At 36.2% G+C, this 13,101-nt stretch overlaps 1 protein-coding gene across 1 annotated transcript in view; it reads right to left on the reverse strand.

Annotated features, from left to right (window-relative positions):
- Nucleotides 1-13,101, reverse strand: part of DNAAF4 (dynein axonemal assembly factor 4) — an 83,973-nt gene that overhangs the window by 61,731 nt on the left and 9,141 nt on the right. Inside the window, exon 4 of the mRNA XM_048219486.2 lies at nt 3,171-3,286. The gene's annotated coding sequence lies outside the window, so the exon portion shown is untranslated. The remainder of the gene's footprint in view (nt 1-3,170; nt 3,287-13,101) is intronic.

Genomic DNA, 13,101 nt, shown 5'->3' on the forward strand with positions numbered 1-13,101 from the left:
ATAGGCTGGTGATGGGTAGTAAGGAGGGCATGTATTGCATGGTGCACTGGGTGTTATACCCAGCCAATGAATCATGGAACATTACATCAAAAACCAGGGATGTACTGTATGGTGACTAACATAATAAAAAATATTATTAAAAAAAAGACTAAGACTCTTACCTCTGGAAGGAAACTTGAAGGTGGTATAGTTCATCCTGCATATTTAAGGAATTTGAGACCCATGCACTTAACCCCATTGCCATTTAGATTAGTGGCAAAATCGTGATTAAAATCCTGCTCTCTTAACTCCCATTCCAATGATCTTTCCCCAGGCTGCTTTCTGTAGACTCAGTTCATAAGTTACTGGAATTTGATGTTTAAAAAAGAAAACAAGGGGCGCCTGGGTGGCTCAGTCCGTTTGGCATCTGACTCTTGGTTTCCACTGGGGTCCTGATCTCAGGGTGGAGAGAGCAGAGAGGCCTGGGCTGTGTGCCTTGGGAAGAATCTGTGTGAGGTTCTCTTCTTCTCCCTCTGCCTCTCTCCCTGCTCTCTCTCTTGCTCTAAAATAAATAAAATCTTTTAAAAAAAGAAAACAAAAAGGGACAGTGAATTTACACAAAATTTAAGCACTATTTGCCACCTATGGATTGGATTTTAAACTTTCTACTTTTTTTACTTTTGCAGGCCATTAAAACAAATTTGAAACCTCCTGAAAATATTCTAGAGGAGAGTTTAGGAGCAGCAGACTTGGGAGAAAAAAATATCATCTTTCCCCCCAAACAGGCCACCCCTCAGTACCTTATCTAATTTTGTCATAAGTTCATCATCTCAAGGTTCTGTAACTTTGACTACTGGGAGCCATTCTTTGACTTCTTTTCCTTTGTCCTCTCTTTTGGCATTTTCTCCCCTTTGATTCTATTCTTACTTTTACCATTTTGTTTCAGACTTTCCTGTGTCTTCAGAAGAGAGGATTTATGTATTTCTTTAATATAAAATTTTAGAGGCTAGAGTCTCTGACTATATAAAAAGTGAGCTTATGTATGAAAGATAATGAAAGGGTTACTTAGTGTCGTTTGGGGCTTTTTAAAAAAAACTGTTAGCAATCACTTTGTTAAGCACATAGACACCTCTGTAGTTAAATTGTTCTCTGGACTACCATAGTCTTACTAAATTTTCTACACTCTGAATGAATTACCTTTTTAAAAAACTTGGTAAATTTTATTACTGAATCATTGCATCAACTGATACCAACTTAAAACATTAACTTTTATACGTCGTTTTATGATTTATGTATTTATCTAAACAGTGTTTTACAGCCTTGAAACATTCAATCTTAAAGTCTTAAACTATTTCTTATTACCTTTTAAAAATGAAAGAAATCTAATTTAACCCATGTATAGATAGAAGTTTGATATATGGTAGAGGTGGGTCTGCATGCAAGTGGGGAAAAGCACAGAAAGGAATGGCTATTGAATGCATTGTTGCTATGAGAAATGGTTACCACGTTTTAAAAAACGAGATTAGATTTCTACGTGCTAGATTTCTACAGGCATATGGTGTCATACACAAAAATGAATTTCAGATGAACTAAAGACAAAAGTTTGGATATTAGAAATACATATCTAGCAAAAAAAATACATATCCATATGATCTTGGAGTAAGACAGGAATTCTTAAATATGACATAAAAAGCACTAACCATAAAGGGCAAAGATTGAAAACTTGAACGAAAACTAAGAACTGGTGTTCGTCAAGAGGCACAGCAAGGAATGTGAACATATTTTACATATAAACCCTTCAGCCAAAGACCAAAGGCACACATGTCCTTGAACAAGTTGAGTTCAGTACTCACTGAGCAAGGCAGAACACACACCATTGGGTGTCTCAGCAAGAGGATGTTAGAATTGAGGGAAAAGTCTAAGGGAAGGAGGGTTCCCTCTTTTTTTTTTTTTTCTAGATTTTATTTGACAGAGAGAGAGCACAAGCAGGGGGAGCAGCTGAGGGACAGGGAGAAGGAGGCTCCCCACTGAGCAGGGAGTCCCATGCAGGATTCGATTACAGGACCCTGGGATCATGACCTGAGCCAAAGGCAGATGCTTAGCCAACTGAACCAACCAGGCGCCCCAGGAGGGTTCCCTCTAGGTGGGTTCTTTCAGAAACCAAGGGTAATTCTATGACTAAAGTAGTAACTCTTCATTGCAGTTTCCTAGCAAAAGCCTGAAAACAAGCCAAATGTCTATCAATAGTTTTATTCACACAACAGATTATCATAGAACAGTGAAAATGAATTAATTATACCTATACACTGGATGGATGAGTGAGAAGAGTAAGTCATCTATTGGTTAAAAATTCCTACCTATGTGGTAAAACTAGAAAGGAAAGTAGGGCACAAGAAAGGACAATGATGAACTCCTAGGTGAAGGTCGTGCCAATGGGACCCTTTGTGAGCTCATTTCCACTGCATGAATTAAGACAAAGTTTCTCAGAGTGTGGTCGCCTGACTATAATATCAGCATTACCTGGGGACTTGCTAGAAATGCAAATTCCCAGACTCCATGCCAGGTCTACTGAACCAGAAATTCTGGAAATGGGACCCAGCAAATCTGTTTTAACATGTCCACCAGGTAATTCTGACCCACACCAAAGTTAGAACCACTAGGTTAAGGGGTAAGTTTTATTGGTAAAAAAAGAAGCTTGCTTACAAAGGTAAGGAAAAAACACAGGTTCCCCCATTCTGCCATCATCTCAAGGAGAAGTATATTGGGGTGAGACCACTATGTTGGATCTTCAGTGTGAGTTTGCATTATATGAGAGGAATTTCATGCCCTTTTTCCTCTCTCTTCTTACAGGGAAAACATAAAAGGAACCTTGTCAGTAGGGAAACCACTGGGCCACTAGGCAGTCTTGGTGTAGGTGCAACTATTTATAAGAATTGTCCAAGAGGGGTGCCTGGGTGGCTCCGTCAGTTTGGCATCCGGTTCTTGATTTCCACTTGGGTCATGATCTCATGGTTGTGGGATTGAGCCCCACATCAGACTCCATGCTCAGTAGGGAGTCTGCTTAGCATTCTTTCTCCCTCTCCCTCTGGCCCTCCCCCTGCATGCTCTCTCTCTCTAAAAGAAATAAATATATCTTAAAAAAAAAAAAAAAAGACTTGTCCAAGAAAGTCAGCTACCCAGGATCTGCATACCTTGAGTCACATGGAAAGTTTTAGTTGGAAGAAAGTAATAGTACCATGGCCAGCTGAGTTCAAATGCAGTCCCTCCCACTGGGAGACCAGAGGTCCAGGCCCTATTGGCTGGTTCCCTAAAAAAACCCAGAGAGACCACCCAAAATCATTTTTGTTTGATTCCATTAATTACATCAAACCAAGCCACCAGAGAGCACCAAAGAAATTGCCAAGTTATATTTCTCTCTCTCTCTCTCTAATTTTTGGTGATGAATATGTACTACCTATATTGTGATTCATAACTTAAATATACATATATCTGTATCATTTTGTATGTAACAAATATTATAAAATTGAAGTAAAAAATTTAAAACTAGCTCTATGGTAGAGGAAGTTCTCTATTTTCTCTTTACATATTGTGAGGTTCTCAAGGAGTGAAAATGTACATTATGAAGCAACAACTAAATCTGATTTATTATTCCCAGCCTAAAATTAAGTAATTATAATTTTATTTTTGATGGTCATATTGTCATATTTGGCCACTGGGAAAAGTTGATTATGATTTTTAATACCATTCCAGAATTTTAAAAAGCCTTTTAAAGATCCTTTATTCTTAGAACAAGATGATTTAGACCTACTTCAAAATTTTTTCCTTTTTTTTCTCTAGAAAATGGAATCAATCATTCTCCAAGAAATCTTAGTTCCTTTTAACTGACAATAGCATTTCAGACCAAAATCTAGGTATTAGATATTAAATCATTAGTTATTTTACTATTTTGAATTTGGATTTTAGAAAAAGATAATGTGGTTATCAATTAGACAAGAATATATAGTTAGTGCTCATTTAGAAAGTATAAAGTGACTATTCTTTTCCTTTTATTTTTGGTCCATATATCTTAGATCTACACTTATGGAGTATAGCTCTTGATTTTTCCTGTTGGATTCCTTTAGCACAATATCAGTTATTTAATTTCTTTAAAAAGTCTGATCTAACATCTAAAGAGCTTGAAAGTCACCACTCCATCCTATGTAAAAAGCTGAACAAAATAAAAAATCAACAATGCTTCTTAGATCCATAAAAAAAAGTGAGGTCACAGAGCAAATCACTACCCCAAAAACTGGAGAGACTAACAAATGAATATAGAGAATCAGAACCAATCAGAGAAGAAACTTCCATGGGAACATTGTCAAGGTAGGAAAACCTGAACTGTAGTTGACAAGCTGCTGCTCCCTGTGGGTAAGTCTCAGACATAAGAACTCCAGGGGGACCCAGTCATCAGGGAGCTCCTACACTTTTGTGAGTTTTACTTCCTGAAGCTGTACCAGGTTCTCATAGTGAATATCAGAGAAAAATCTCCAGGTGCTCCCAACAGGGGGAGGAGAAAAGGAACCCTTTTGAAATATGCCAGAGCATTCTGTTCCTCTCAGCAAGATCTGCCTTCAGAAGAAACTATTTAACCAGATCCTAATCTGCTGGTTTTATCAGAATTTAACTGAATTTCTCCATCAAATGCATATGTTAGAGAAGAAGAAAAATCTAAAGTCATTCATCTAAGCTTCCACCTTAGGCAACCAGGGAAACAAGGAGTAAATTAAATCTGAAGTAAGCAGAAAAAATAAAAATTAAGAGCAGAAATCAGTGGAATTGAAAACAGGAACTCAATAGAGAAGATCAATAAAACAGAGTTGGTTATTTGAAAAGATCAACAAAATTGACAAACCTCTAGCCAGGCTAACTAAGAAAAAGAGAGAGAAGACACAAATTACTAATATCAGAAACAGAAGAGGGGACATCACTACAAATTCCACGAATATTAAAAGGATAGTAAAGGAATACTATAAACAACTCCATGCCTGTAACTGTGATAACTTCAAAGAAATGGACCAATTCACTGAAAGACACAATCTCTCAAAACTCACAGAAGAAGAAATAGACAATATGAGTAGACATATATCTATTAAATAAACTATATCAATAATCAATAACTTTCCCAAACAGAAAGCACCAGGCCTAGCTGGGATCACTGGTGAATTCTACTAAACATTTAAGGAAGAAATTATACCAATTTTCTACGATCTCTTTTAGAAGATAGAAGCAGAGGGGACACTTCCTAACTCATTTTATAAGGCCAGACACACCAGCTTCCTAGAAATCTCTAAGGAGCTGTAGCCAGCCTTGTGCCAAGTCTTTTTTGTGTGTGTGTGTGCCTACTCTTGAAGTTGGGGATTGTCACTCCCCTAACTTTGTTCTTCTCTTTCACTATTGTGTTGGCTATTCTGGCTATTGTGTTGGCTAGTCTTTTGCTCTCCATATGACTGTAGAATCAGTTTGTCCAGATCCACAAAATAACTTGCTAGTATTTTGATTGGGATTGCATTGAATCTAGATCAATAGATTGAATCTTGATCAATCATAGATCAATTTGGGAAGAAAATAATCAATGCAATGTAGTATTAATGAAAAAAACCGACAAGTAAATCAGTGGAACAGAATAGAGAGCCCAGAAATATACCCAACGTGAATATAGTCAACTGATTTTTGAGAAGAGGAAGTAATATAATGGAGAAAAGATAGTATTTTCAACAAATGGTGCTGGAACAACTAGACATGCACATGCAAAAAAGGGAATCTAGATATAATCATTACACCTTTAACAAAAATGAACTCAAAATGGATCACAGATTTAAATTTAAAATGTAAAACTATAAAACTCTTAGAAGATAACACAGGAGAAAATCTATATATAGTATCTATCTATCTATAGATATATAACCATTTATATATATATTATATATATACAATATATATAATATATATAATATATAATATATATTTATATTTAAATTTAAATTTATATAATTTATATATATATTTATATATAAATATATATATAAATTATATAAATTTATTATATACAAATGTATATATATATATACACATATATCTTTGATAAAGGACTCTTATCCAAAATATATATGAACTTTAAAACTCAAACAATAAGAAAATAAACTTAACTAGTTGAGATTAAGAGATATAAACTTTCAGTTATTAAATAAATAAGTTATAGAGATGAAAAGTACAGTACAGGGAATATAGTCAATAATATTATAATAATGCTATATGGTGACTACACGTATCATGGTGAGCATTGAGTAACATCTAATATTGTCAAACCACTATGCTGTACACCTGAAAGTAATATAACATCGTATGTCAACTATACATCAATAAAAAAAGAAAACAACCCAATAAAAAGATGAGCTGAGGACTTTAACAGACACTTCACCAAAGATATACAGATGATAAATAAGCATATGAGAAGAGGTTCCACATCTTATGTGGAATCTTACGAAAACAACAACGAGATACCACTATGCGTGTATTAGAATGGCCAAAATCCAGAACATTGACAACACCAGGTGTTGAAGAGGAGTGGAGTAACATCCTCATTCACTGCTGCCAGGAATGCAAAATGGTAAGGCCACTTGGAAGACAGTTGGGCAGTTTCTTACAAAATGAAACATACTTGGGGCACCTGGGTGGCTCAGTCAGTTAAGCATCTGACTCTTGATTTCGGCTTAGGTCATGATCACAGGGTGGTGAGATTGAGCCCCATGTTTCCGCCCTGGGCGTGGAGACTGCTTAAGATTTTCTCTCTCCCTCTCCCTCGCCAGGAAAGGACTCATGACATTCCTATGGATACTGGGGCAGCCCAAACATGGTCTAGAAGAGGGAGCATGAGGGCACCTGGGTCCTGGGATCTGCCAACATCGGGCTTCCTTCTCCCTCTCCCTCTGTAATCCCTCTCTCAATAAATAAATAAAACCTTAAAGGAAGAAATTAGAAGAGGGAGCATGAGTACTGGATGGCATATCCTCTTGACCCACAGCTTCTTTGCCTTTTGGAGAAAGTGCAGATGGGAGAAGGTCAGAGAAGGGTCCTCAAAAGCAAGGGTTCAAGATCAAAGGCAGGAATTTGGGGAATGTAAACATCTTTTCGGGCTAAAATTGTTTATTTATTTATTTATTATTTTACTCTTGATGTTAAAATTTGGTACTACAATAGTGCTTGAAATCAGGCTAATTGGGTTAGAATCCCACTCTACTTTTATTAATTCTATGACCTTGAGCAAGTTTCTCACCCCCCTGACCCTTAGTTCTCAATCTAAAATACAGGCAATAATATCTATTTGTAGGGCATTAAGAGGATTAAATAGGATTCTGTGTAAAGTGCTCATTACTGTTGCTATTTTATTTTTAAGATTTCATTTATTTATTTATCAGAGAGAGAGAGCATAAGCAGGGGGAGCAGCAGGCAGAGAGAGAAGCAGACTCACTGCTGAGCAGGGAGTCCCACGTGGGACTTGATCCCAGGACCTGGGATCATGACCTGAGCTGAAGGCAGACGCTCAACCAGCTGAGCCACCCAGGCGTCCCTAGTGTCGCTATTTAGACATTTGAACAGATCCAGGGCTTTTCTCCTGGACTACACCATAAACATTTTTTTCTGGTACACATCTTGGCGGACATGAAATGGCTTTCTACCTGCATGAGAATAAAAGTGACGCTTTTAACATTCTTGAACTGAATGCTGTTGACTCTGACAACGATACCTATGATAGAGGCTACGAATCCAATCAGTCTCCAAGTCTGAAATATTTCTCAGATCCATCCACTTCTCACTGCCGATGTCTTAATTTCTTGAGCTATCAGTAGTTACTTAGTACAAGAGTAACAGGTAAGCAAATATTAGTACCTTGAGAGTACCTAACAGAATCTTTTCTTCAGGACTCGAAGACTCTCCTCCTTGACCGAAGACCCAATTTCTTTTTTTTTTTTTTTTTTTAGATTTTATTTATTTATTTATTTATTTAACAGAGAGAGAAACAGCCAGCGAGAGAGGGAACACAAGCAAGGGGAGTGGGAGAGGAAGAAGCAGGCTCCCAGCGGAAGAGCCTGATGTGGGGCTCGATCCCAGAACGCCGGGATCACGCCCTGAGCCGAAGGCAGACGCTTAACGACTGCGCCACCCAGGCGCCCCCGAAGACCCAATTTCTAACCTGCGGCTTACAGCAGAGACTTCAGGCAAGCTTGAGAGAAAAACAGAAGTAAGCTTCGATGATAGGACTGAATGGCTGAGGATAAATGAGAATGGAGGAGAGTAAAATTCTCTTATTAGGATGTAATAATACATGACTGCATAATAAGGATTTGACCACTGTTTCCCCCAAGGGGGGAAAAAAAAACTGTGGATGATGAGGACATTGCCAGATTATGCTAAATTCATAATCTCTGAAACATGTTTGTATAAGTAGGACTTACCTCAAGGTTGACTTAGAAAAGACTGAATTTTTCTTTTGACACCTCTTCTGATGCAGTCCTTACAATCAGGTTGAGCCAGATGGGAAATAGGAAACGTATCTGACAATCCCAAATATTTTTACTGTTTTTTTAGTAATGTAAAAGAACAATCTTTGTGACTTCCCAGGGAACCTCTTGGAAAAATATGTTTTAGGTCTATAGGATATTTCGGAAATGTATTATGTATTGAATATATTAAAATATGGACTAAAATATATATTTATCTTTAAGGGTCTAGTCTTAGAAAGCATAATCAAAAAAGTTATCATCAATTTTGTCACTTGATTAAGAAAGGGCCATAGAAGTCAAAGAATAATGAATGACTTTAACTTGGCTACCTATTAACCAAGGTACACAGAAGGTGACAAAAACCATAGAAGGTAACACCACTGTAAGGAGCTGTAGCTTTTTCAGACCGGAGGACTTCATGTTAGTAATCAAGAGCATGATAAAATCATCACAAAGCAAAGAAAACTTAAAAACTTTTCTGGTGAGATACAAAATTTTAGTTATCTGGGTGGATTATACAGACTGTAATGAATATCTTTTTACTACTTTTCATTCACAGCAGACTAAAGGCTTTAAAACCAAATTATCATTTTAACATAAGGGAAAAAACAAATTCTAGATTTGCATTGATATGATAGTTGGCAATAAATTTATCCTAAATTTTTAAAAATGATCTTAAATTTTTAAAAATTATTAATAAAAACTAAGCAAAATTTGCCAAAAACTTTAACTCATTGCATTGCTTCCATTTAGACCCATTATCTGTGCATATTATGAACCAAGGCAAATAAAGTTCACTTTCTGTATAACTTCTATAATTTTCCTCATCCTTTCACATTTTTATCTCCTTTAAAATTCGGCATCAAATACTTTACTATAGAATAAAACTACTCTCTTCATGCTTCCTTGCCACTATTGCACCTAGGATACTCTCGATCACCCACGTTTACCCAAAAAAACTATTTATACTTCACAGAAACTACGGGGAAGAGAATTACCTGTCATATACAATGAGCATTTAGTGGACCAGGACAGCTCACAAGTACACGAAATATGGCCACACATGTAGTCATCTCTTTCATGCTTTAAGTTTCACCAATAGGACCCAAAGACAGAACCACTCTATAACCAAAGGAATACAATCCAAAACTGTTATGTATGAGAATTATGCACAGAGAGTAATATTCGATATTACTTAGAAATTATCAAAGCATCCAAAGATTATTAACTAATTAACTCAATTTAAGATAGTTCAAGGTCTTAAAGTTAACATTTAAACTGATACACTACAGAACATAATATATTCTTGATGTTTAAAATTTTTGTTAGAATTTTAAAGCAATTAGGTGAAACAAAAAAATTAAGATTTATTTATTTGTTTTAGAGAAAGAGAGAGAGAGAACACGAGTGGGAGGGGCATAGAAGGAGAGAGAGAGAGAGAGAGAGAATCTCAAGCAGACTCCCCGCCAAGCCTGGAGCCCAACACGGGGGCTCAATCTTTGAAATCACCACCAAAACCAAGAGTCAGTTGCTCAATGGACTGTGCCACCCAAGCGCCCCAAACAAAATTTTTCATTGTTCCTTATCGTAAATATGTAGGAGTCACATTAGTTTATGAGATCAATTCTATATAGAAAATGTAGGAAGCTCAATTATTCTCTTTAAGAGAAAGCAAATCCAAATCTTTAAAAAGAATAAAATGTACTTTTGTATTTTACTTCATGCTGATATCATCAGGAAGAAGGTACAGCTGCTTTTTTAACCTCAATTATCAAATAAGTCTGATTTGATTGCATGAACTTAACTTCTTATTTTTTAAAAAATGCTTCTAAGCTAGCAGCTTCTGTGAGAATAATTTTACTTTTTACCACATTTAAAGTATTACTTTAATTACATTAAAGATTACCACATTTAAAGTATTAATTGTATAGTTTCTTTATTTGGGGGAATTTCGAAATTATTAGACTTATATAAGTGCTTTTTAGTCTCTATAAGCTAAGGTTTCTCACCCTCGCCACTACTGACATGTAGGGCAGAAGATTCTTTGTTATGCGGGGCTATCCTGGGCACTGTTAGGTGTGTGGCAGCGTACCAGACGCCAGAAACACCTCCAAGTTGTGACAACCAGAACTATCTCTAGACATTATCAAATGTACTCAAGGGGAGAAGGGGTCAATTGCTGCCAACCAATCAAAATAGTGCACCTTTAAGAGTTTTATCTTTTAATTTATTAATACATTCCAGAGGTAGGATTATACCTCACAGACACAAGCAGAGGTAAAGGCTTTTTTCACTTGTAGATGCCCCAAAACTTAAGAATCTTACAGCTTCAGCTTAGCAGGTTAGCAAGGGATTAAAAGTAAACAACGGAAAAATTCAGTTGCTGGGTCATATGGTGGGTATATGCTTAATTTTATGAGAAACTGCCGAGCTAGTTCAAAAGTACAAAGGTTGCATTCCCACCAGTAATGTATGAAAGTCTCAGCTATTTTGCTATTCACCAACTTGATATTAGCACTATTTTAAAGAAAAAATTTTAGTCCGCTGGAGACTTCTGAAGGATCTTCCTTTCTCATAAAAATAAAGCAACATGAGCTTCCTTTTCCACTTGCTTTGGATGTTATTCTGTGAGAAAATGATCTATGCGGCAGTGGCAACTATCTTGAAATCACGAGAGGAAAGCCAAGGGAATCACTGAGAAATCTACACGGTATCCTGATATTGAGCTGATGAATTACCCAGTCCTGGAACTATCTATCTTCAAAGTCCATTTTATGTGAAATAATAAAATCCTATCCTTTTTGCTACATTTGGTTAAACATTCTTTTTTTATTTATTTATTTATTTTATTTTTTATTTGACAGAGAAAGAGACAGCCAGTGAGAGAGGGAACACAGGCAGGGGGAGTGGGAGAGGAAGAAGCAGGCTCATAGCAGAGGAGCCTGATGTGGGGCTCGATCCCAGAACGCTGGGATCACGCCCTGAGCCGAAGGCAGACGCTTAACGACTGAGCCACCCAGGCACCCCTGGTTAAACATTCTAAATGCATCCTGATACATGTTTGTTGTTTAACATATAACATATACTTGAGCTATCATTTTCAGATATAAATTTTTTAAAAATCTCACACAATTGCTATTTTCTTCCTTTATAGTTACAATATGTCCTCCTTCCTATTAATATGTTTTGCCCTTATATTTTTTAAATGTATAACCAAAAATATTTTTCCCAGTTTTATTGAGACATGATTGACATATAACATTGTATTAGTTTTAGGTGTACAACATGATGATTTGATATATATATCATATATATATATATGGTGAAATGATCACCACAATAAGTTTAATTAACATTCAACACCTCACTTAGTTACAATTTTTTTTTCTTATGATGAGAACTTTTAAGATCTATTCTCTTAGCAACTTTCAAATATATACCAGTATTGTTGACTTTACTCACCATGCTGTAAATTACGTCCCCTGGACTTATCTATAAACAACTGAAGATTATATTTTTTGACCTCCTTTACCCCTTTTGACCCCTACCCTTCTGCCTCTGGCACCAACTAATCCATTTTCTGTACCTGTGATGTCAGCTTTTCTAGATTCCTCATAAAAGTGAGATCATGTAATATTTGTCCTTCTCTGTCTTATTTCACTTAGCATAATGCCCTCTAGGTCTATCCATGTTGTTGCAAATGGCAGAATTTCCTTCTTTTTATATATATATTCTATATATATACATACATACACACATATATATGTATACATAGACAAACATTTATATGTATATATAGAAAGCATATATATACATATATCATGAAATCATGAGAGGATGTGTGTATATATGTATATATGTATACACACATATATATGTATTCACATTTGGGTTTTGTTTTTTTTTTTTACCATTCTTCCATTAATGGGACACTTTGGTTTTTTCTATGTCTTGGCTACTGTAAATAATGCTGCAATGAACATAGGGGTGCAGTTGTCTCTTTGACATAGTGATTTCATTTCCTTTGGATAGATAACCAGAATCGGAATTATATCATATGTAGTTCTATTTGTAATTTTTTGAGGAAATTCCATACTGTTTACCATAGTGGCTGCACCCGTTTGCATTCCCACCAATAGTGCAAAAGGATTCCCTCTTTTTTTTTTTTTTTTTTTTTTTTTTTTTAAGAGAGAGAGAGAATGAGCACAAACATGGGGAACAGAAGAGGGAGAAGCAGGGTCCCTGCCAGCAAGGAGCCCCATGCGGAACTCAATCCCAGGACTCCGGGATCATGACCTGAGCCGAAGGCAGACGCTTAACTAACTGAGCCACCCAGGCGCCCCAGGACTCCCTCTTTTCCACATCCTCACCAACACTCGTTATCTCCTATCTTTTTGATAACAGCCTTAAATCCTATTTTGTCTTTTACTAACATTATTATAGTAGCTTCCTTTGATTAGTCTTTTCCTGTTATACTTTTTGTTATCTCTTTACTTTTTTTTTAAATTGTTTTCTGATGACCAAAGAAATACGTGTTTATTGTTGATAATACCAAGGAGAAAAATCACACATACTTCCCTTA

Source organism: Ursus arctos, unplaced genomic scaffold, assembly GCF_023065955.2.
Source record: "Ursus arctos isolate Adak ecotype North America unplaced genomic scaffold, UrsArc2.0 scaffold_36, whole genome shotgun sequence".
Classification (NCBI taxonomy): domain Eukaryota; kingdom Metazoa; phylum Chordata; class Mammalia; order Carnivora; family Ursidae; genus Ursus; species Ursus arctos.